This window comes from Eptatretus burgeri, chromosome 9 (assembly GCF_056783735.1).
Source record: "Eptatretus burgeri isolate ZD-2024b chromosome 9, Ebu_testis_v1, whole genome shotgun sequence".
In the NCBI taxonomy this organism is placed as follows: domain Eukaryota; kingdom Metazoa; phylum Chordata; class Myxini; order Myxiniformes; family Myxinidae; genus Eptatretus; species Eptatretus burgeri.
Genome location: NC_140969.1, coordinates 23,627,738 through 23,649,487, shown reverse-complemented (window position 1 = coordinate 23,649,487; position 21,750 = coordinate 23,627,738). Strand labels below are relative to the sequence as shown.

The 21,750-nt window shown below is 42.3% G+C and overlaps 1 long non-coding RNA gene and 1 pseudogene across 1 annotated transcript in view; both read left to right on the top strand.

The window, feature by feature from the left end:
* LOC147019720 (uncharacterized) overlaps window positions 1–21,750 on the top strand; it is a 98,763-nt gene that overhangs the window by 36,402 nt on the left and 40,611 nt on the right. The gene's annotated exons all lie outside the window — the stretch shown is intronic.
* Window positions 4,139–8,199, top strand: LOC147019721 (uncharacterized; annotated as a pseudogene).

Here is a 21,750-nt window from a genome sequence, read left to right as displayed (position 1 = left end):
CAGTTTAGGTAGACAAATGATGAAGGATCAAAACGATGTTCTTGGAATTCAATCGATTGTTTGAAGAGAATGGAAGAAGATTTTGAAAAATAATGGAGCGACGACTTCCAAAAGTTGTTGAATGAGGAGAATGAATGGGATAAGGAGGTGGAGAGCAGGAAAGTATGGGGAGTGGAGGAGGTAATATGTACTATAAACGGATGAGGTGCGTGTGTGTGTGTGTGTGTCCATGTGTGTGTGTGCGTGTGTGTGAGGCATAATTTTTGTCGATTAAGTACGTACGTCTATTCATGAATTACGCATTATTGGAATGTTCCTTTTGACCCTTTAGACTGCTAATACCCCTTCAAACTTTGAAGACCCCCAAGACCTTGAAGACCCCGAGGACTCAAAAGTCTCCTGAGGACCCAGAAGTCCCCGAGGACGCAAAAGTCCCAAAAAGTCCCTGACACAAAAGTCCCAGAAGACCCAAAAGAGCAAAAAATCCCAAAGACTGTAGATCCTGGAGACCCTCTAAAACTCCACTATACTACAAAAAAATCCATTAGAATTCCCAAGTTTTAAATGCATGCCACGTTAAGGTATATACGAGTATAAAGTAGCTTCAAACGTCCTTCGACCATAGACAGCATGGCATTCTAATTACAAAATATATAACAAAAACAATGATAACAAAGCATATATTAAGGTACACTAATAATATTTACAACAATAATAAGAATAGTAGTATCATATGGCAATAACAATAACGAGCATATAATCCCAGCTTTGGCTCCAAGCACATCTGGGCTTCGAGAAAGGCAAGTTAATGCTCAAGCAGTACAGCAGGTTGGAATGCAACAAGACTGTGAAGACCAATTAAAATTTGGTCCATCAGACCAACGGGCTCACTAATCTGAGTAAAAGGTTAGGTTAGGTCACCTATTAAGAAATGAAAGAAAGGTAAAGCAGCAGGATCAGCTGGTGCTGTGCTTGAGATGGTGGAGGCATTCGGAGAATTGGGAGTAAAGTGGATGATTGAGTTTTGCAGAATGATATGGAGAAATGGATATATCCTGGACGATTGGTTCGACAATATAATTGTACCTTTGTTTCAGATAAAAGGCGACACACTACTTCATCATATAGAGGAATGAAGCTGTTAGAGCAAGCATTGACGTTATTTGAGGTTATTGAGAGGAGTTGTCAATATAGATGAGAATCAATTTGGCTTTATACGTGGAAGGTTGATGGCAGATGTGATATTTATCGTTAGGCAGATTCAAGAGAAAGACTTAGCAAAGAAGAAAAAGTTATATGATATGTTTGTAGGTCTTGAGAAGGGATCCAATAGAGTATCAAGGGTAGTTGTGGCCTGAACACTTAGGTGACAAGGAGTAACAGATGATTTGTTGAGGATAGTTATGTCAATGTATAAGAGGCCAATAACATCAGCAAGAAGTAGTGGAGGATGTACAAAGTCATTTGAAGTGAACATAGGTTTACATCAGGGATCAGTTTTGCACTAGTTCTCAAAGGAGTTTACGAAAGAGATGAGGGTAGGATTCCCATGGGAATTATTATAAGCAGATTGGAAGCAAAGGATATGTTTCACATTTGGAAAGAAACAATGGAATGTAAGAGGGTTGAGGGTGAATCTATGCAAGACAAATTGATGACTCCGGATGAAAAAGGGGAGAGATAAATGGTCCTGTGTGCAGCTTTGTGGTGAAGGAGTAGGGTCAAATAAAATTCAGTGTGTGTCTGGAAAAACAAGGTTGTCATCGGAAATGCTGTGGAGTGAAGGGACGTTTGGGTGAAGTGGCTGGCAGTTTGAGATATAAACATTTCATGGGTGGCAATCAAGATTCAGAGAACATGGGGATAGTAGATATGGGTCAAGTCAGGTAAGGTGTGGGAGCATGCGCCGGAGCAGCACATTGCTGCATCCACTTTCCATAGGTACTCCAGGGGCCTCAGTCTGGCCATCCTCTGTACAGATGCATGGCCAATCCCCATCTCTTTGAGACGCTGATCAACCTGCTGCAACCACAAGACACGTGGTCAGCCCATTGGCCTCCTCCACTCACGAGGCTCCCTCACTGAGAGAACTTGGTGAGCAGGATCAGCGTCAGAAAATCAAGCCACACGTCCATACAGCCGCAGCTGAGGCTCACAGATGATACAGTTAACAATGTTATTTGGAGTCTCTCTAAACAACCGCTCATTGCACACAAAGTCTGACCAGTGATAGCCAAGGAATCTCCGAAGAGACCTGCAACCAAAGGAATTAAAACTCTGTCTCAGCTCGCTAGTTTGAGATATAAATATTTAATGGGTGGAAATCAAGATGCAGAGAAGATGGCGATAGTGGATATGGGTCAAGTCAGGTCAGGTATGGGAGCATATGCCGGAGCAGCGCATTGCTGCATCCACTTTCCGTAGGTACTCCAGGGGCCTCCGTCTGGCCATCCCCCAAGCAGACGCCTGACCCATCCCCATCTCCTTGAGATTCTGATCAACCTGCTGCAACCACGAGGCAGGTGGTTGGACAATTGGCCTCCTCCACTCACGAGGCTCCCTCGCTGAGAGAATCTGGTGAGCAGGATCAGCGTCGGGATAAGGAGCTACATGTCCATACAGCCACAGCTGATTCTCACGGACTATGCAGGTAACAAATCTCATTTGAGACTCTCTCAGCAACTCCTCATTTGACACAAAGTCCGACCAGCGATGGCCAAGGATTATCCGAAGAGACCTGGTCCCAAAGGAGTTAAGTCTCTGTCTCAGATCCCTGACCAGAGTCCAAGTCTCACATCCGTAGAGCAAGAATGAAAGCACCAAGGACATGAAAACTCGCATTTTTGTCCTCCTGCACAGGTACTGACAATGCGACACTTCATGATCCAATGAATCCATGACTCCCCAGGCCCTACCCAGACGTCTATTGACCTCTGGCTGACAGCCAGTGGAGACATGAACATCACTGCCAATAGACTAGTCCAATTTCTGAGATATGTGACTGCATAAAGTTCTGAAGGCATTTTTGAGGAAAAGCTGGTAAACAACCTTTTCCAAAGGATTTGACTATGCTAAAAATGAATATTTTGTTTACCAAGCTGAATTTTTAATTTTTAGTATCAAAATTATCAAAAAACAAAATGGCCGCCAAGCAAAATTTCAAACGCCCATAACTTATGAACGAGTGGTGATAAAGTCATGATCTTTGTGTCTAAGACCATGTTTTTGATAGCTATGAATGCGCTGAACACATCAGATTAACAGTTGTGTAATGCTGAAATGCTGAAATCGCTATTTTAACACTCTTCGGTCAAGATAAGGGACAAATAATGATAAAATGTATGTTATACAATTAGGTTAAATATTGCTAGTCTGGCATAACATGTATTATTTTATAGGGGCCACAGTGGGCAAGTGGTCTAAAGCGCTGGCTTACAGATCACAGGTCTCTGACCGCCTGGGTTCAAGTCCTGCTCGATTCCATGTCAGAAAGTTTGTCGGTTTACTTGCCGCATGTCAGTGGTTCTCTCGATTTTTCAGGTCTTCCTCCACCATTCCCAAACCATCCACCTCAATATGAGTGAAATATCCTCAACTGAGGCGTAAAGCAATATTAACCTAACCTATTATTTTATAACAGGTATTAATATCTACAGGTAGGCCTACATTTTCTTTATTAATAATAATTTATGTTCCATATTTATTTTCAGAGCAAAGAAGTCATGGACCCAGTCGTTAGCCTGAAGTGATCAACGCCAGTATCTATTGAGCTGTGCATCATTTGTCAAGAATCCAAACATGATGCATTATTCGATGCAACGTCACAAGGCCTCAACTCCATGAGGGATGCCGCTGCAGCAAGGAAGAAGTTAAGGGATGCCAAGTAGAGAGATGCAACAGACAGACTAACTTCAGCCTTCAAAGCTACCTCAGCACCATTGCTGGTATGGCATAAGTCATATTATGCTGTGTATACAAGCAAGGAAAAAATCAGCGATTAAAGAAACAGTATGGTAAGACCTTACCTACACACTCAGATGGTCATGCATCTAATGCCCCACACTGTACATCTGCAGGCTTGTGAAGCCAAACAAAGCCAATAGACTGGCAACTCTGCATGTTCTGTCAGGGCACCAACATGAAGCAAAAGACATGCACTGTTATGATCAAGAACATGAGTAACCAAATTCTGTCAGCTGCGAAATATGTAGAAAATGTCAATATTCACATGGCAGATGTCAATGATATTATGGCAGCAGAAGGATGCCACCATCCATATTGCCTGAAGACGTTTATGAGAGCTAGCGCCAAAGCCAAAGTTGAAAATAAGTCTTGATTTAGCCATGGTCTGGCTTGGGCAGGAATTGAGGCACTCAGCGGATGAAGGTCATGTTTTGGAGCTAGAACAAGTTTGGCTGCACGACAAAAAATTGGCAGATGAAGCAGGCATCGAAATTCCAAGATCCTTCATGAGCCGCCCATCAACATTCAAAGAAAAGTTGTCAACTCTTGTCAATGATGTCTATGAATTTATTTTACTGCATGACAACTCTGCATGTGGTAAACAAACAATACTTCTGCCTGTAAAATCCTGCTGTATCCCATTCTCTGAATGGGATGATCAGGATTTGGATGATGTTGACAACTATTCCTATCTTCAAACCACCAGAAGATGACTTTCTCTCCATGGTTCATGTTGCACTAAAACTACGATTAGATATAGTCTCACCCTTCATACAATGGAGTAGATGTAAAGGCCCGGTCACACCTTGACGTTTTAGCCAACGTATGCCGATTTTTGAATTTTTTTTCTAAAACGCTGGCACACGTTGAATACGTTATGGGTAAGTTTTGATAACATTGAGAGCACGCTGAAAAACATTGCCATAAGTCGTTGTACGCTGGCTTTAAACGTTGTACTTTTTGGTTGTTCTCAAATTTTTTCATGCTTGAAATTTCATGACGTATGCCGGCGTATGACTCACACGTTCCGCTACGCTGGCCACAAGTTGTATGCACGGTCTGCGATCGTTGACAGACATCAACACATGCTACTTGTAAGTTAATCATAAGTTGAGACACGCCGAGGTAATGTTTAGCGTACCCGAAACTTATTTCTAACCTATGATTAACGTGTTGTTGGCACGTTACGCGATCGTTGCCACACATCGACAGACGTTACTTTTAAGTTACTCATAGGCTGAAAGACGTCGGAAAATGGATCGTCCTTGCGTCAGCGTCCACGGCCACGGCCAGGACACTTATTTGCAGCATTCTTCAAACTTTTCTTCGGCATGACGAGGATGTTCACACGTCGATGTCTAGCTTGGCTATGATTCCAATTGTCCATCGGCAGCGTCTATTTAAAATAGTCGAGTTTGAGCGTTTTAACACGTTCAGAAGAAGCTCTTCAAATTTCAAAACCCCAGCGTCAAAAAACAAAGGCGAGTGACAGCAATTTAAATCGTTCATTGTAAACAATGAAAATAGCTGAGTGGTACCGATTAAAAGTCGTTGAGTGCAAAAAAAATCGAATTGTTGAGCGCAAGCATCTACTTTCAATAGTGGGGTTTGAGCGATTTAGCACGTTCAATAGAAACGATTAAAATTTCCGAGCGCCAGCATCAAAAAACAAAGGCGAGTGACATCAATTTAAATCGTTCATTGTAAACAATGAAAATAGCTGAGTGGTACCGTTTAAAAGTCGTTGAGTGTAAAAAAATTCCAATTGTTGAGCGCAAGCGTCTACTTTCAATAGTGGAGATGCAGCCATTTAAATCGTTGAGTGGCAGCCTATGAATAGCAAACCCTACGTCACCGGCAAAGATAAACTGCCGCATGATATGGATAAGTTAGGCTATCGTTGGGCATAGTTTGCGAACGCCGGCTTCACGATAATTATTCGTTGGTATATCGTATCTATAAGTAATCATAGCGCTCTATGCACATTATTAGTTCATTGTGCATTTGTCCAACCCATTATGAATAGACCTAAATCGTAAAAACAAGCTATAGCTCATTGTTGAAAAAGCCCCAAAAAAAATTAGCCGCGAAGAACTTCGAACAATGGTGAAAAGATGTCTCCTACCCGTGGACACACGGACGCAAGGACGATCCATCATAACCCACACCCTCCCCCTCACACTCACCTACTACTGCCAACATGAACAAACTACTACTAATACTAATACTGATACTGATACTGTTACTGCTGACATGGACATCGACTCAAAAAGGGCTCGAAAACACTGTTGGGTTCCCCTTTTATGAACACCATTTTTATATACCAATTCCCAAAACCGCTGGGAACACGTCTTTATATGGCAGTTGTAAGCTGGAAACACGTTCATTTATTTTTTTTTTTGTCGACTGGAAGACGTCATTGGAATACGTCTACATACGTCGATGTGTGTTGGGACGATGTAAAGAATTGGTTCAAAGCACGTCAAACATAAGTTAGAAATAAGTTTCGCGTAAAAAAGACATTACCATGATGTGTTTCGACTTATGAGTAGCTTATAAGTAGCGTTTGTGGACGTGTGTAAGCGTCCACATATCGTGTGTAAAACTTATCCCCATCGCATGCGGAACGTGTGTCATATGCTGAGTACGTCCAAAAATTTTAAACATGTTTAAAATTTCTTGACGTACTCTACTTACTACGACGTATGATAGCGTACTTTAGCATTGTACTCACGTATACCAAACTTACTCATACCGTATTTGACGTGCCCCAACGTTTTAGACACATTTTTCTTAGGTCGGCATACGCTGACAAGACCGCCAAGGTGTGACCGCGATGTTGTCACTTCCATTTCTACGGCAGTTATGATTCGAATCGTTGTGCGTCAGCCTTTTAATAGGCTACGTCACGACATCGTCGGTGATGCGTGCAACGCGCTATGCCTAAGTTAGACTATCGTTGGGCATAGGTTGTGTAGGCCGACAACAGGTTCAGCATTCGTTGGTATAAGTTATCTATAACACAACGAAACGTTCTGTGTCCGTTACCAATGCGTTATACATAAGACCAAGTCGCTATGAATACGTCCGAATCTTTAAAAAAAAAACATCAAAAGTTCAACGTAAGCCAGCGTTTTACATACATTTTAATACGTTGCCATCGCTGGCTAAAACGTCAAGGTGTGACCGGGCCTTAAGCGAAGAGGCAGCAATAGATTGTGTTCCACCAAGTGTGTATATGTTTATCCATCTCTTGTTAGGTGGACAGTCACTATTGGAATTAGATCCTGGTGAACATAATGATGAGGTGGAAGATGAAGAGGAGGACGCACACAAAAGAACAAGGGTGCTTAGTATTGCACAGGACCTTGTCTATAGTGTGAGTGGGGGAAAGAAAATGACTCCGAAACATGTTGGAATTGGGTCAACATTGCACCAAGCAACTAGGTCTAAAAAACTGGTAGCAATGCTCCATAATGCTGGTCACACTATCAGCTACAAAGATATACTCCGGATTGACACAGCATTGGCTGAGAATACCTTGCAGCACATGGACCATGTGAATGGAGCTGAAGTACCACCGAACTTGGTTCCCAGATGGTTCATTCACTTCTCAGCTGACCATATTGACATCAATGATGCAACTTTAGATGGCAATAACACTTTCCATGCCACACAAATCGCTGCTTGGCAAAGAGGGCCAACACACGATAACTTGTTAAAGAATATTAAACCTTCGAAACGAACAACGTTGATTGTTCCACAAGCAATGGAAATAATCATTACTGCGAACATTTCTGAAGGCACAACTGAACCACATTTTCCTGAAGTGCAAACAGAATGGTTCGATAACTCAAAGGATGATAACAGCTGCAGCCACTGATATGGCATTCATGCTTAAATGTCAACATGAGCAACCAAGACCCACCTGGACATCATTCAATCAAAAACACAGCCAGATTAATCCAGAGCAAAGCATAGTCAGAAACCTGCCAATTATACAAGCCCCTGCACATGACATAGATACATTAAATACAGTTGTGCAAAGAATTTTACATATAACAGCTTCTTTCCAACAACAGCATGCAATACTGACGGTGGATCAGGTGCTCTTTCCTGCATTGATGGAACTGAAATGGGCAAATCCTCAATACAAGGATGTTTTGATTCCGAGATTAGGAAGATTGCATGTTTCTATGAACTTTTTGAAAATCCTGGGTCAGCACACACAGGATTCTGGTTTGGCGGAGGTCTGGATAGAAAGTGGATTCATGGGGCCGAATTCTACGGAGAAAGTGTTGACTGGTAAATCTTATGCAAAAGGTGTTCATGCTCACAAGCTAACAGTACAAGCACTATGGCAATTACTGATACCCCAGTTGATGCCATATCTGCAGGAACATGACCAAGAGCTGGAGGATGATATAGAGAATGCAGTGAGATAAAATGACCCACAAGATTACTCTGCATTAGTGGTAATACTTGCCTCTGCTAAATTTCATACTCACATGACTGCATTTGCCCAAGATAGAGACCCGAACTTCCAATTTTGGTGGCAGTACATGGACATGGTGTTTATACTCCTCCGTTTTATCAGGGCTCAACGGGATGGACTTTGGGGGCTTCACATCATTACCTTTCGGCAAATGCTCCCATACCTCCATCGATATGATCACACCAATTATGCCAGGTGGGGCTGTGTTTACTTGGCAGAAATGCAAAAACTTCCAGATGAAGTGAAAGATGAATTCGTCAAAGGCAACTTTGTTGTCAAAGGATCTGACCAAAGATTCAACCAAGTGAGTCCTGACCACAGCCAGGAGTGGCTCAATGGAACAGGAAAAAAAGGTGGTGGCATTGTGGAAATAACTAAAACTACATCAGCATTGAACCCGATGGGCTCTATCGGACAACCTTCGTGCCTGCATCACAAACAAAACTAGGGCACTGTTTCATGCAGGGAGTGATGATCAAATGATTCACAATGAAACTAGTAAAGGCAGAATGAAGCGAGACAGTGAGGATGAAGAGAATATCATGTCAGTTCTACAGAGATTCAAAGTGTTCTCACCAGAAGTGGGATATGATGTTATCCAGAATATTGCTACAAAGGATTTGGCAACCATCGACATTCAGCAATCTCTTCTGAATGCTGAGATGGGCCAAGTACAACTGATGACTTTTGTCAAAGAAAGATTACTCATCTCTGAAGCTGGTCATTCAACAAGAAAGCTGAGAGATCCATTGCACAAGGCCACGCTCTCACTTTTTCATCCCTCTACGAAGCCAAGAAAGACAGGGGAAATATATACCATTATGAAGGCAGATAGAAGTATACATCAGCGCCGAATTACTGCCTACGAGGCTGGGAGGAGCGTTAACCTTCACACAATATTAAATCATGAGCTGATGCCTGTGTCAGTTTCCATTGCATACACGAATGGCAGTCTGCGGACTGGGAACAAATCCGTCCTACTTGAGGTGATGACACAGGGTGTAACATGTCCAGCAGAGGTTACAATTGATGGAATATCATGCCTAGTGATTGGCGGGCAAGGCCTGGCCATCTCATTGGGTAAACCTGCTGGCATCACCAACTTTGGGGAACTGGCAGATGCATTTGTCAAATTGGTTATGCATGTGGGCCGATGTTTTGACAGGATTGATGTCACATTTGATAGGTATAGAGACACTTCAATCAAGGCTGGCACAAGGACGAAATGCTTGAAGCATGCCCGTCTCATCAGAAGAATAATAGAAGATGGCTTAGTTCCAGTTCCCCCCAAATGGACTGACTTTCTTGCCGTGCCTGAGAATAAGGCAGATCTAGCATGCTTCCTCTCAAATCACCTGATTGCAAATGCCCCAACAAACAAAACCTTAGTAGTTGCTGGTGGTTTCCAGAGAGAGGATGAAGTACAAACATCAAACCATGAGTTGGACATTCAACAGTTGGCGGCCAACCATGAGGAGGCTGATACCAGACTTGTCCTGCATTGTGTGCACACCAATGCCGAGAGTGTTGTTGTATCAGCACGAGATACTGATGTGTTGGTCCTGCTGGTGGCACATTTTCACAAAATGGCATGCACAAAGTTGTGGATGAAGGCAGGTACTGCCAAATGCCAGAAGTATATTCCAGTACATGAAATCCGACAGGTGCTTACATTCACGCAGCCAGTCTTCGAAGCCCTTATCCCTTTCCATGCAGTAACAGGGTGTGATACAGTATCATACTTTACAGAACACAGCAAGAAGACTGCATGGAAAGTATTCACCACGGATAATCACCTCATCAAAGATCTTGATATAGGAGAGCTAACCCCAACAAAAATGAAGAATGCAGAGAAGTTTGTGTGCAAGTTGTATGGAGTACCGGAGTCCAACAGTTGTGATCAGGCCCGTGTAAAACTGTTTTGTAAAATCACATCACCAGAAGCACTGCCTCCAACAACAGAAGCTCTAAAATATCATGTTCAACGGGCACACGACCAAAGCCTGGTGTAGAAGCAGGTGACAAATCCACACCAGGTCCTTCCCCCACCTGAAACCATAGGTTGGACAATGGACGAAGGACAGCTATCCCCAAAACTGTCATCACTTGCTCCCATCCCCAAGTCTTGCAAGGATATTGTGTCATGTGGATGCACAAAGGGATGTACGTCTCTTAATTGCACATGCAGAAAGTCGAAACTGGTATGCACCGGGGCTTGCAAATGTGCAGATAGTAGCATCATGTGTAAAAACAAAATGGACTGAGTTGAACACATTTTGTGTGATGGAGCACAGTTACATTTGACTGTCTGCAATGTAATTCATTGCGAGTGAATAAATTCTGACATAGTAACATTACAATCATTATTATGTGAAGATGTTCACCAACAAATATAAAATTACGAATTTATTGAAAATGCTATATGTGTTGCATGATCAGTTTTTGCATGGATTTCTTAACAAATCAGTTATTATTACTTAATTTTAATGTCTGGCAATGTAATTCTTACTGGTTTCACCCATATATATTGAATATAATTATAATCTGTTGTGTTCAGCGCATTCATAGCTATCAAAAACATGGTCTTAGACACAAAGATCATGACTTTATCACCACTCGTTCATAAATTATGGGCGTTTGAAATTCTGCTTGGTGACCATTTGGTTTTTTTGATAATCTTGATCGTAAAAATTCAAAATTCAGCTTGGTAAACAAAATATTCATTTTTAACATAGTCAAATGCTTCAGAAAAACTAGTTTACCAGCTTTTCCTCAAAAATGCCCAATGCAGTCACATATCTCAGAAATTGGCTTAGTTTACAAGGTAAATGACTCTCTCTGTGACCTCAACATCCTTGCCACAAACAGGTGTAGACAAGATAGCAGCATCCAAGATGTCACTAAAATCCTGGATCTTAGCTTTGCCCAAGGAAACCTGTAATCACAGCAGCTCTGCCTCCTCATGCAGCACCTCAAAGGCCCACAAAAGGATATCCAGATTCTTTGCAAAGATGACTGCATTGTCTGCAAGATCAAGGTCAGAGATCTTGACATTCCCAAATGATGCACAGCAACTTGATCTCTCTGACATCCTCACCAGAATCCAGTCCATACAAGTGCTGAAAAGTGTGGGGGCTAGTACACACCCCTGATGAACTCCAGTAACAACTGGAAATAAGTCATAGATGGCATCACCACATCTCACAGCACTCTCAGTTCCACAGTATATAGGGTGTCCCAAAAAAATATACAACTTTTAAAATTCTTCGTTTAATCCTAAAAAAGCAGAAATGTCACTAATGCTTCATTTCTTGTTGCAGAGAACCTGAAGTTTATTTTGATACCAAGCAAGCGCCAGAAAAATGCCAAGACTGACCGTACAACAACGGACGAAAATTGTTGAACTTTGGCACCAGACGAAAAGTGTCATACAGGTGCAACGTCTTTACTCAAGACAATTCGGTATCCACTTGCGCTATGCACCAAACATTCGGACAATAAAGTGCACCATCGCAAAGTTTACCAATGTGGGAACCATTTGTGATCTTCACAAGGGTCACAGTGGTCGGAAGAGGACAAGTCGTAGTGAAGAAAATGTGGAAATGGTGAGACAGGCAGTCGTTCAGAGTCCAAAAAAATCTATTCGACGACTTTCTGCGATTCTGCGACTTTCTGCGACGACGATTTTTCGACGACGAAAAATCTATTCGACTACACTTTGCAAATTGGTTCTCAGGAAAGTTGGAGGAAGATGCAGACTTCCTCAAAAAAACTTCACATGACGGATGAATGCCATGCTCACTTGTCTGGGGAGGTAAACAAGCAAAACTTTCGGTACTGGGGAACTGAAAATCCTGGTAAGGCATCAACTGAACTGGTGCCTCGATCTGTTCTCAAAGTCACCATGTGGGTGGCGGTTGGTTGGTATGGGATAATTGGTCCATACTTCTTTGAAGATGACCAGGGACGCACTTGCACGGTAAACCAGAGGAACTATCGCGAAATGATTCAGGAATTCTATCTGCCTGAACTATGTACTCAGGCCCGTAGGAGAAACAACCTGATGCAGATGAGATCCCAGTGGTTCCGGCAGGATCTGGGACCGCCCCATACAGCCAGGGAAACAAGGCGTTTTCTCAACCAACATTTTGAGGGCCGCTTTATCTCCCTCTATGAAGACGTTGAGTGGCCACCGTATTCCCCTGATCTTACTCCTCCAGACTTCTTCTTGTGGGGGTATCTCAAGGACAGGGTCTATGGAAACCCTAGTCCTCAGACTCTTGATCAGCTGAAGGAAAACATCCACCGAGAAATCCAGAACATTCCTCAGGAAACGTTTCCCAAAGTGATGGAGAACATGACAACGCATTTGCAGGCAGTGATCGGACAACGTGGAGCCTACGTCGAACATGTGGTCTAAAAGAAAACGACGATTCCATACCAAAATGTAAATTTTGGTGGCAATTTTGACATGGGTAGAATAAACTTCAACCTTTCAGCTTTCTACCCAGCCATATGTCTTTTTTAAAAATATATGTTATGACCATCCTCTTTGCAGATGAAAAGTTGTATATTTTTTTGGGACACCCTGTATAGTTCAGACATCAGATTGATCAATTTTGGTTGTGTGCCAAGAAGACAAAGCATCCTCCAAAGGGCATCCCGGGTCATTGAATCAAATGCTCTGCATAAGTTAACAGAGCCTGTAAGCAGCCCCTGCCGAAACTCTCATCTGCGTTCAGTAAGGACCCGAAGAGCAAGGATGCGATAAATCATTGACGTCTTTGATATAAAGCCTGACTGCTCTGGGCGATGGTGCTCAAGCAGATGGTGGCAAACCCTATCAATAATTTTTTGAGCAAAAAACCTTGTCCAGCACTGAGAGCAGCGTCACCCATCGGTAGTTGTTGCAGTCCTGACAATCACCCTTCCCTATCCAAAGAGGGACAACAAGGCCCATCTTCCAGTCAGTGGGGATGATGCCTGTGTTCCAGGCAGAGCACAGAACTGTATTCAATGACATGAGTACAGCATTTCCACCAGCCTTGATAAGTTCAGCATGGATGCAACAGATCCCAGGAGCTTCACGCTATTTCAACCAGTTCACCGCAACCTGTGTTTCCACAAATGAAGGTGGAACACAGTTGATTGGAGAATCAGCAATCGGTCTTGTAACACCCCTGACATCCAACTCAACAGCTGGTGGGTCAGCCTTGTACAGCCGCTCAAAGTAACCGGGCCAGTGGGCCTTCACTTTGGACTCCTCAGTCAAAACCCCACGACCCTCCGCTCTTACTGCAGTACACTGAGGGATGGGCTTGGAGGAACGCAATGCGCAAATTCGCCTGGAAGTGGGACAAGAATCACTTGACCACAGGTAATGCTCTACCCCCTCAAAGATTCCTCGCACATAGGCCTCCTTGTCCACCTTCAGCACACGTTCAGTTTTACGCCTCAGCTCCCTGAACAGCCCAGCTCTGCCATTCAGCCTGGCCCTGCGACTCTGGTCAATGGTATCCAGTGTCCCTTGAGAGATAAAATTCTTCTTTGCCCTCCAGTTCAGACCACTTTCAGTGGTCGGAAAATTTCTCGCACAACAACTGCAGAATGTACACTGACAGGATAAGTGTAAAAAAATAAAAAATAAAAGAGAATTGTTGTGATGATAATAAGGCAGGGTTTTTCACTCAGAGTGGTGAATGTGTGGAAAGGTCTTCCTGCAAGGGTAGTGATAGTTGTGTCAGTGGATTGTTTTAAAATTGAGTTGAATAGGCATCTGGAAGTGGTGGATATGAGAGAATACTAAGATGTTGACTTCATTGCACAACCTTGATGGGCCAAATGGCCTCCTCGTGCCTTGAAGTTCCTTGTATTTTGGCTTCTCGTAGGTGCGCTGTCACACATTTGATCATTTCTCATTATAGCAGCATGTCTGCCTGCCCCTTCGATTGCTCCCATTTCTCTTTTACTGTATGTAGATGGCAGCACCAGGAAGCAACCATGTAATCCTGCTGTCACCACAATGCATTTGTATCCTGGAAGAGTTGGCGATGATCACGGGACTTCGTGCGAGTTATAATGGGTGTGACAGGAATGATCTGACACAACATAACGGGATACTTGAAACATCCTGGGAAAAATTACAACAAAATAATTCAAACTATAAGCTGTCTGGAGCTGTGACAACTGCAAAAATAAATAAATAAAATCGCCCTTGCAAGTACTCCTCTGTGCTGTGGCAGCGTTAGTCATTTAGAGGTCCCATGCAAAACACAACAGTGGCCCAGTGGGGCCCATGTCACCATACTAAAATACACAATTTGATGTCTGTCTGTCTGTCTGTCTGTCTATGGCCGAAGCATTCAGTAGTTAATTATGCAATCTCATCCAAACTTGTCTGGGAGACTAATTGTGTCATAAGATAAAGGTTGTCGGTACTTTACCCCTATACCCCCACCCCGGGGTTCGGAAGATGGTGTCGGCGCATTTTCTCTCCCGCTTGTTGTGTAATGAAAATAAAGTTGATATCATTTTCACCTTCGGTTGAGTAATCTTTCGCTTTTCAGCACCGTTGGGGTAATTTAGCTTCATCTTTAGCTGCTCCAACACACTTCTGATTAAAAACACAACAACGGTCCACGGTGGCACGCGTGAGTTCATCCATTTACTAATAAGGGCTTCTTTTGTTGATTGTACAAATTATTCGTCGTGTGGATTTGCTCAACAATATCGATTTGAACGGACATTAGGCGTTCTCTACATTTTTATTGTCATTCTTGTTGCATGTATATCCATTGAACGTAGTTATTATTCCACTTAACCTGCTTCCTCTACTAACTTCACTACATATTTGGTAATGCTCTTCCGAGTTAAACAACATGGGAAAACGTTTTTTTTTCCCCGATTTATCATGTGACAGTTTTACCCTCGCCGAAGGAGAGTGTATTGCATTTGGGTCTGTTTGTTTGTTTGTTTGTCTGTCTGTCTGTTTTTGGCCGCACAGAACTTTTGTGTTTTTCTCCGCAAACGCTTGTCAGATTGAGACGAAATTTTCACCATTGGTGCAACCACTCATGTAGAATGTTACAATGATAATTGTAACATTGTAATTGTAAATAATGACGTCATAGGTCACGTGGTATGGCAGCCATGTTGGAAAAATGGGAAAAAAAATTGGACCTCTAGCTCTGAAACAGCACCAAGGAAAAAATTGAAACTTGGCACATAGCAGGTACTCATGGGGAATGAGTGTGACTTTTTTCATGATCTCACATGTGATTTGTTATGATGTCATAATTGCATCTGTAGAATGCTACACCTGATCAGCATGAAAACTTGAGGGTCATCGAGGGATAAGATGGTCCACAGAAATTTTATTTTATGTCATCGGTCACGTAATTTGGCAGCCATTTTGTTTTATTTTTAAAGCATTCAAAAATTTTCTTCTCTGAAATGGCTGAACAGATCGAGGCGAAACTTTACACATATGACCGCCTATCCATGAGGAACAAAAGGTTCACACATATGATGTCATAGGTCACATGGTTTGGCAGCCATATTGGATTTACCCTAAAACATATACAAATCTTCTCCAGAACAGCTGGACAGATCGAGGAGAAACTTCACATAATTGTTCCCCAAGGCATACGTGCACAGGGTTGCTAAGGAATAATTGATAAGTCACGTAGTTTGGCAGCCATATTGGACTTAAGAAAAATATTAAATAATGTTTTCTCTGGAACTGCTTAATCAATCGATGTGAAACTTCACAATTGTGATCTAGTGTGATGGGGAATACATGTTTTAAATTTCAATTTGATTGGGCACATTGTCTGGCAGCCAGAATTATTCAATTTTTTTAATTTTCTTTTTTTGAATGAGGCTCTCTTGGCTGTGCCTGGATGAGTTTGTGGGTGGAGGAGCAGCAGCTGAAATGTGAATCCTATCCAGGTTCCTCCTGATGACTTCATCTTTGCTTTTTGCTTGTTTGGTTTCCTTCTGATTACTCCAATGCAGCTTTGATGCAACCCCGCTTTGACCAGACACCTGACTCTGACCCATGACGTTTTTTTATATTTATTATTAAATTGGTCTTCCATTTGACCTTCCTTACCTGACCTATTTGGTCTTCCACTTGATCTGAATTGAATTTATTTTCATCGCATTCTGAATTCAATTAAATAATAAATAACATCATGGGTCAGGGCCAAGTGTCCAATCAAAGCGGGGTTGCATCAAAGCAGGACGTCTTGGTACCCGGTCATCACTGCCAGCATTTATAAAGTGCCACTTCTAATTATGTATCTTATTAATTACGTAACACACCAGGACACAAACACCACACAATACACTACACAAAACAACTCCTGGTGGGGGTCTGCAATCTCTGATTGCTCTTTTTCTTGTTTTTCTTGAGTTGGAGTGTTCCTTTTGCACTGTTTAACACCAATCACAAGTTGATGTGTTTTGTCAGCAAGATAAGACCCACCACAACCACCACCACCACCCTCTGGGGCCCCATCTAGAAAGATTGTGTGCCATGATGGTGGCCCTTGCTGCCTCGGAGCCCCATGCAATTGCACGGGTTGAATGGCCCTAATGCCACCACTGCCTCTGTGAAGAAAACCATTTTAACTGAACATGCAGAAAATAAATGGGAAAAGTGAAATAAACCATGATATTATCTTTAAAGCAAAGTCCAAATAACTATGGATACTTTGGGCTCTAGGAAGACCTTGAACTTTTAGTTGTTAGCACAACAATCAAAGACGTGGTAACACAGTATGGGTGAGTACATGTGAACCTGCATCGCAGTACTTTCCTTACTGTTCAAAGACGTGTACCTTCTATGACTAGTGATGTCGCATTGACCTAAACGCCTCGTCATTATCGTTGCAGCAGCAGCAGCATCGGCATAAGTTAATAAAATAAATCCGTTATGTCATCACAGGGAGGCATATTGTGGAGAGAGCTGAGCTGCCTCACGGCATGGTCTGCGAATCATTTAAGAGAATAAAATGCAGTTTCGTTTGATTATGATTATACAAACTCCCAACAGCCCCAGCAGGCCCTCGAGGAAATGCAAGGTCTCCACTCGAACATCCAATCAGAGGGAGACACCTCGTTTTTATGCGAATCTGGAGGCAGTTATAACTACATGTGTGATTTGGCAAATAGAGCAGACAGTCGTTAGTGCATTTGTCGACATATGCCATCATCTACATTCTACAATCAAAACGTCGACCATGAAAGGGTACAAATTTAGATCCTGCTTGGATCTCGAATGGATCCCAGCATCATCAACTAATATCACTCAACAAAGCCAAAGATGAGAAAATGAGAGAGGATTACACCTATGCCAGGCCTAATAATCATTACTACTTCATCCTTGTTGCCACACAGGGTCATTACCATGCTTGACCCTCAACTTTTGGGATAATCACAATCTGCCTCACTACTTTTAAGCACCCTTTCTCTTTTTATTGCTGTCTTTCTATAACCTTGCAGTTCCACGTGCAATTCATGCACTGAGGACATACATATATATATATATATATATATATATATATATATACATATATATATATACATATATTGTTGTTGTTGTTCGTCTTTCGGCTGCTCCCGTTAGGGGTCGCCACAGCGGATCATCCGTTATGATCCGCATACTGATTTGGCATAGGTTTTACGCCAGATGCCCTTCCTGACGTAACCCTGGTCGCCTCTTACAACACAGGGATAAGGATTGGGTTTCGCCATGATTCTGGGCTGCCCTACACCCTCTCATAAAGCGGCCCAGTGCAGAGCTCCCGTCTTCAAGCGATCCTCCAACCCAAGCCTCCGAGTAGCCGGATTACAGGCGCACGCCACTACGCCCGGTGTGTGTATATATATATATATATATATATATATATATATATATATATATATATATATATATATATATATATATATATATATATATATATATATATATATATATATATATATATATATATATATATATATATATATATATATATATATATATATATATATATATATATATATATATATATATATATATATATATATATATATATATATATATATATATTTTTTTTTGAGAGTTTTAGTAATATATAGATAGATGCTAATGCGGCAAACGGCTCGGAAATCGTGTGTTATCAGCTTCGAAACTCACAAAGAGAAACTCCTAACGAGTCGAAAGCAAACCCGGTTCATATGAAGATATGGATGCCACACACACACACACACACACGCACACACACACACACACACACACACACACACACACACACACACACACACACACACACACACACACACACTTATTAGTAGAGATAAGTCACATGCCATAAAGAAATATAATTTATTTTAGAAAACTATGTATGGTGTACTTTATCATGGTATATGAATACTCAATTGGCATCCTCCATCCTGGAGGTTTTGAGGTCAAATCCAGCTCAAGGCTGCAGTAGTTTATGATTTGGAATCTAAGCTACTGGAAAAGGACACATCTCAGGAAAATTATTGTTCCCCAGCAAATACCACCCGTCGCTTCACTGCCGGTAATACTAAAAGGGGGGGGTGGGAGAGAGAGCGGGGAGAGTGAGGAGGTGGAGGGGAAAGGAGAGAGGAGGGTGGAGGAGTGGGGAGGGGTGGGGAAAGGAAAGACAGTGTAAGGTGAGAGGAAGGGAAGGCAGATGTTCGGTGGGGCGTTAATTACGATTCATACTGTTTCATCAAAATGATTTTGCATAGAATAACAGTGAAGATGAAAGCAAAATAATGTCTGAAATCAATTTTCTACCAGTCATACTATAAACATGCTCCGGAGACAAACTCCTGTCCGCACATGTCCGGAGACAAACTCCCATCCAGACATAAATACCGCTCAGACACATCCTGAACCAAGCTGTCTGGAGACAAACACCGCCCGGACGTTTCCAGAGCCAAGCTGGCTGGAGACAAACACCGCTTACACACGTCCCATCTGGACATAAAACCGCCCAGACACGTCCGACAACAAACCCAGCCCGAACATGTCCGGAGACAAGCAACGTCCAGGCATAACCACCATCCGGATATGTCAAGAGACAGAGACAGACAGAAGAGAGAGGGGAGAGTAGAGTGAGAGAGGAGATGTGGGAGGTGGGTGCTGCAATATATTGGGAGGAGGTAGAGCAAGAATGAGAGAGAGAGAGAGAGAGAGAGAGAGAGAGAGAGAGAGAGAGAGAGAGAGAGAGGGAGAGAGAGAGAGAGCGAGAGAGCGAGAGAGAGAGAGAGACAGACAGACAGAGAGAGAGAGAGTAGGGGAGTTAGCAGAGAGAATATGTTATGCTTTCTGAACAACACACACACACACACACACACACACACACACACACACACACACACACACACACACACACACGCTTGGCTGATATCGACAATTTTTTAGGCAGGTTGGAGTTAGTGTGATTACTAATACAATACAATACGAACTGTATACAACCGAGTAACCTTGAGTAGCTTTCACCGAAAAACAACGTTGCATTTATATAGACGTTTCATGGATATGTTCACAAACATTATTCTTTATAAACAGCTGCGTGTGACCGGTGGGAAAAAAAAGTTTGGCTCGCTAATTTAGAAAATAGGTTAATATGGCAAACGGCTTGGAAATCGTGTGTTATTTCACAACAACTTGCTCAGAATGATGGAGCACGAACCACTCGCTCAGGGTGACAGAGCACGAAACATTTGCCCAGTGTGACGGAGCAGGAAACACTCGTTCAGGGTGACAGAGCACGAAACGCTTGCTCATATTTATGGAGCATGAACCACTCACTCAGGGTGGCGGAGCATGAAACACTCACTCAGGGTGGTGGAGCACGAAACTCTGTCTCAGGTGACGGGGAATGAAACTCTCACTCAGTGTGATGGAGCACAAAAAACTCGTTCAGGATGATGGAGCACGAAACACTTGCTCAGTGTGACGGAGCAGGAAACACGCGCTCAGGGTGACATAGAATGAAACACTCACTCAGGGTGACGGAGTACGAACCACTCGCTCAGGGTGATGGAGTATGAACTACTTGCTCGGGGTGATGGAGCACGAACCACTGGCTCAGCTTGATGGAGCACAAACCACTTGCTCAGGGTGACGGAGAACAAACCACTTGCTTAGAGTGACAGCGCATGAACCGCTCGCTCTTAATGATGTGGCGGGAAAAAGCGTCCGCAGTGAGTGAACGATTCGCTCAGAAAGATGTCGCGCAGTACCGCTATCGACTTAAAGGCATTCGGCAAGTGGCTTAAGCACTCATGCAAACACTCCATTTAAATGGTTGATTATGTAATGGTTGGCCAGGTTGTTGCTACATATCATATAGAATCCTTTTAACTTTACAGCCATCTTAACAGCACACATGCAGCGGTTAATGAAATAAAATGAATTCGTTAAAATAATGACTTTATCCACAAAATAGTTACAGCTTAATGCAGAACGACACTGGAGACATCACAAAGTTCAATTGCCCATGAAACAAACATTGCAGATTATTCACCATCTTGCTTGCTCGTCTGTGCATGCGTCACGTGGTACATCGGTTCTGGGTCCATGCAGACGTTATAACTTTTTTTTTAATAAAACATCCGTTTCCTACCAGATTAGCTTTGATTCCCTGTAGAGCACCTCATGAAACCTCCAAAAATGTAGATACAGATCTGGCAGACGCTTTGGATAGGCAGTCCCTCTGGGGGACAGGGCACAAAGTACAGCAGTGAATGCATTAAATCATGTAACTCAATGAAGCTGGTTAATTTTGGCACGTTCGGAAATTTTTTGTTCACTCAATATAATTCTCCAAACAGTCGAAAAAGGTAAGTTTAATGCTTTGGCAATTTCACATTTTCTTGTGTATCTATGCAGGAGGGAACATAGCCTTGCTTGCTTAAAATAAATGGGTTTATCAGCTTAGTTATTTCTTTAAATTATCAGATTTTACAACAGATTTTGACACTTATTTAGTCCGGATGATATCGGATACTCAAAACCGAGATAATATTTCAATGATCGACTTTAATTATTCCGTGAGCATGAAATCATATAATGCATGAAATCGCTGCAAGCTCCTAATTTGAAAACTATAGTACTTACAAAAGCAATGTATACAGATATTCGTACCTATGATGAAATGGCATTCAATAATATGAGTGAGGAAAGTGAACATATATATATATATATATATATATATATATATATATGCCATTAATTATCTTCAAAAGGGTTGTTTTAATTAACCCAA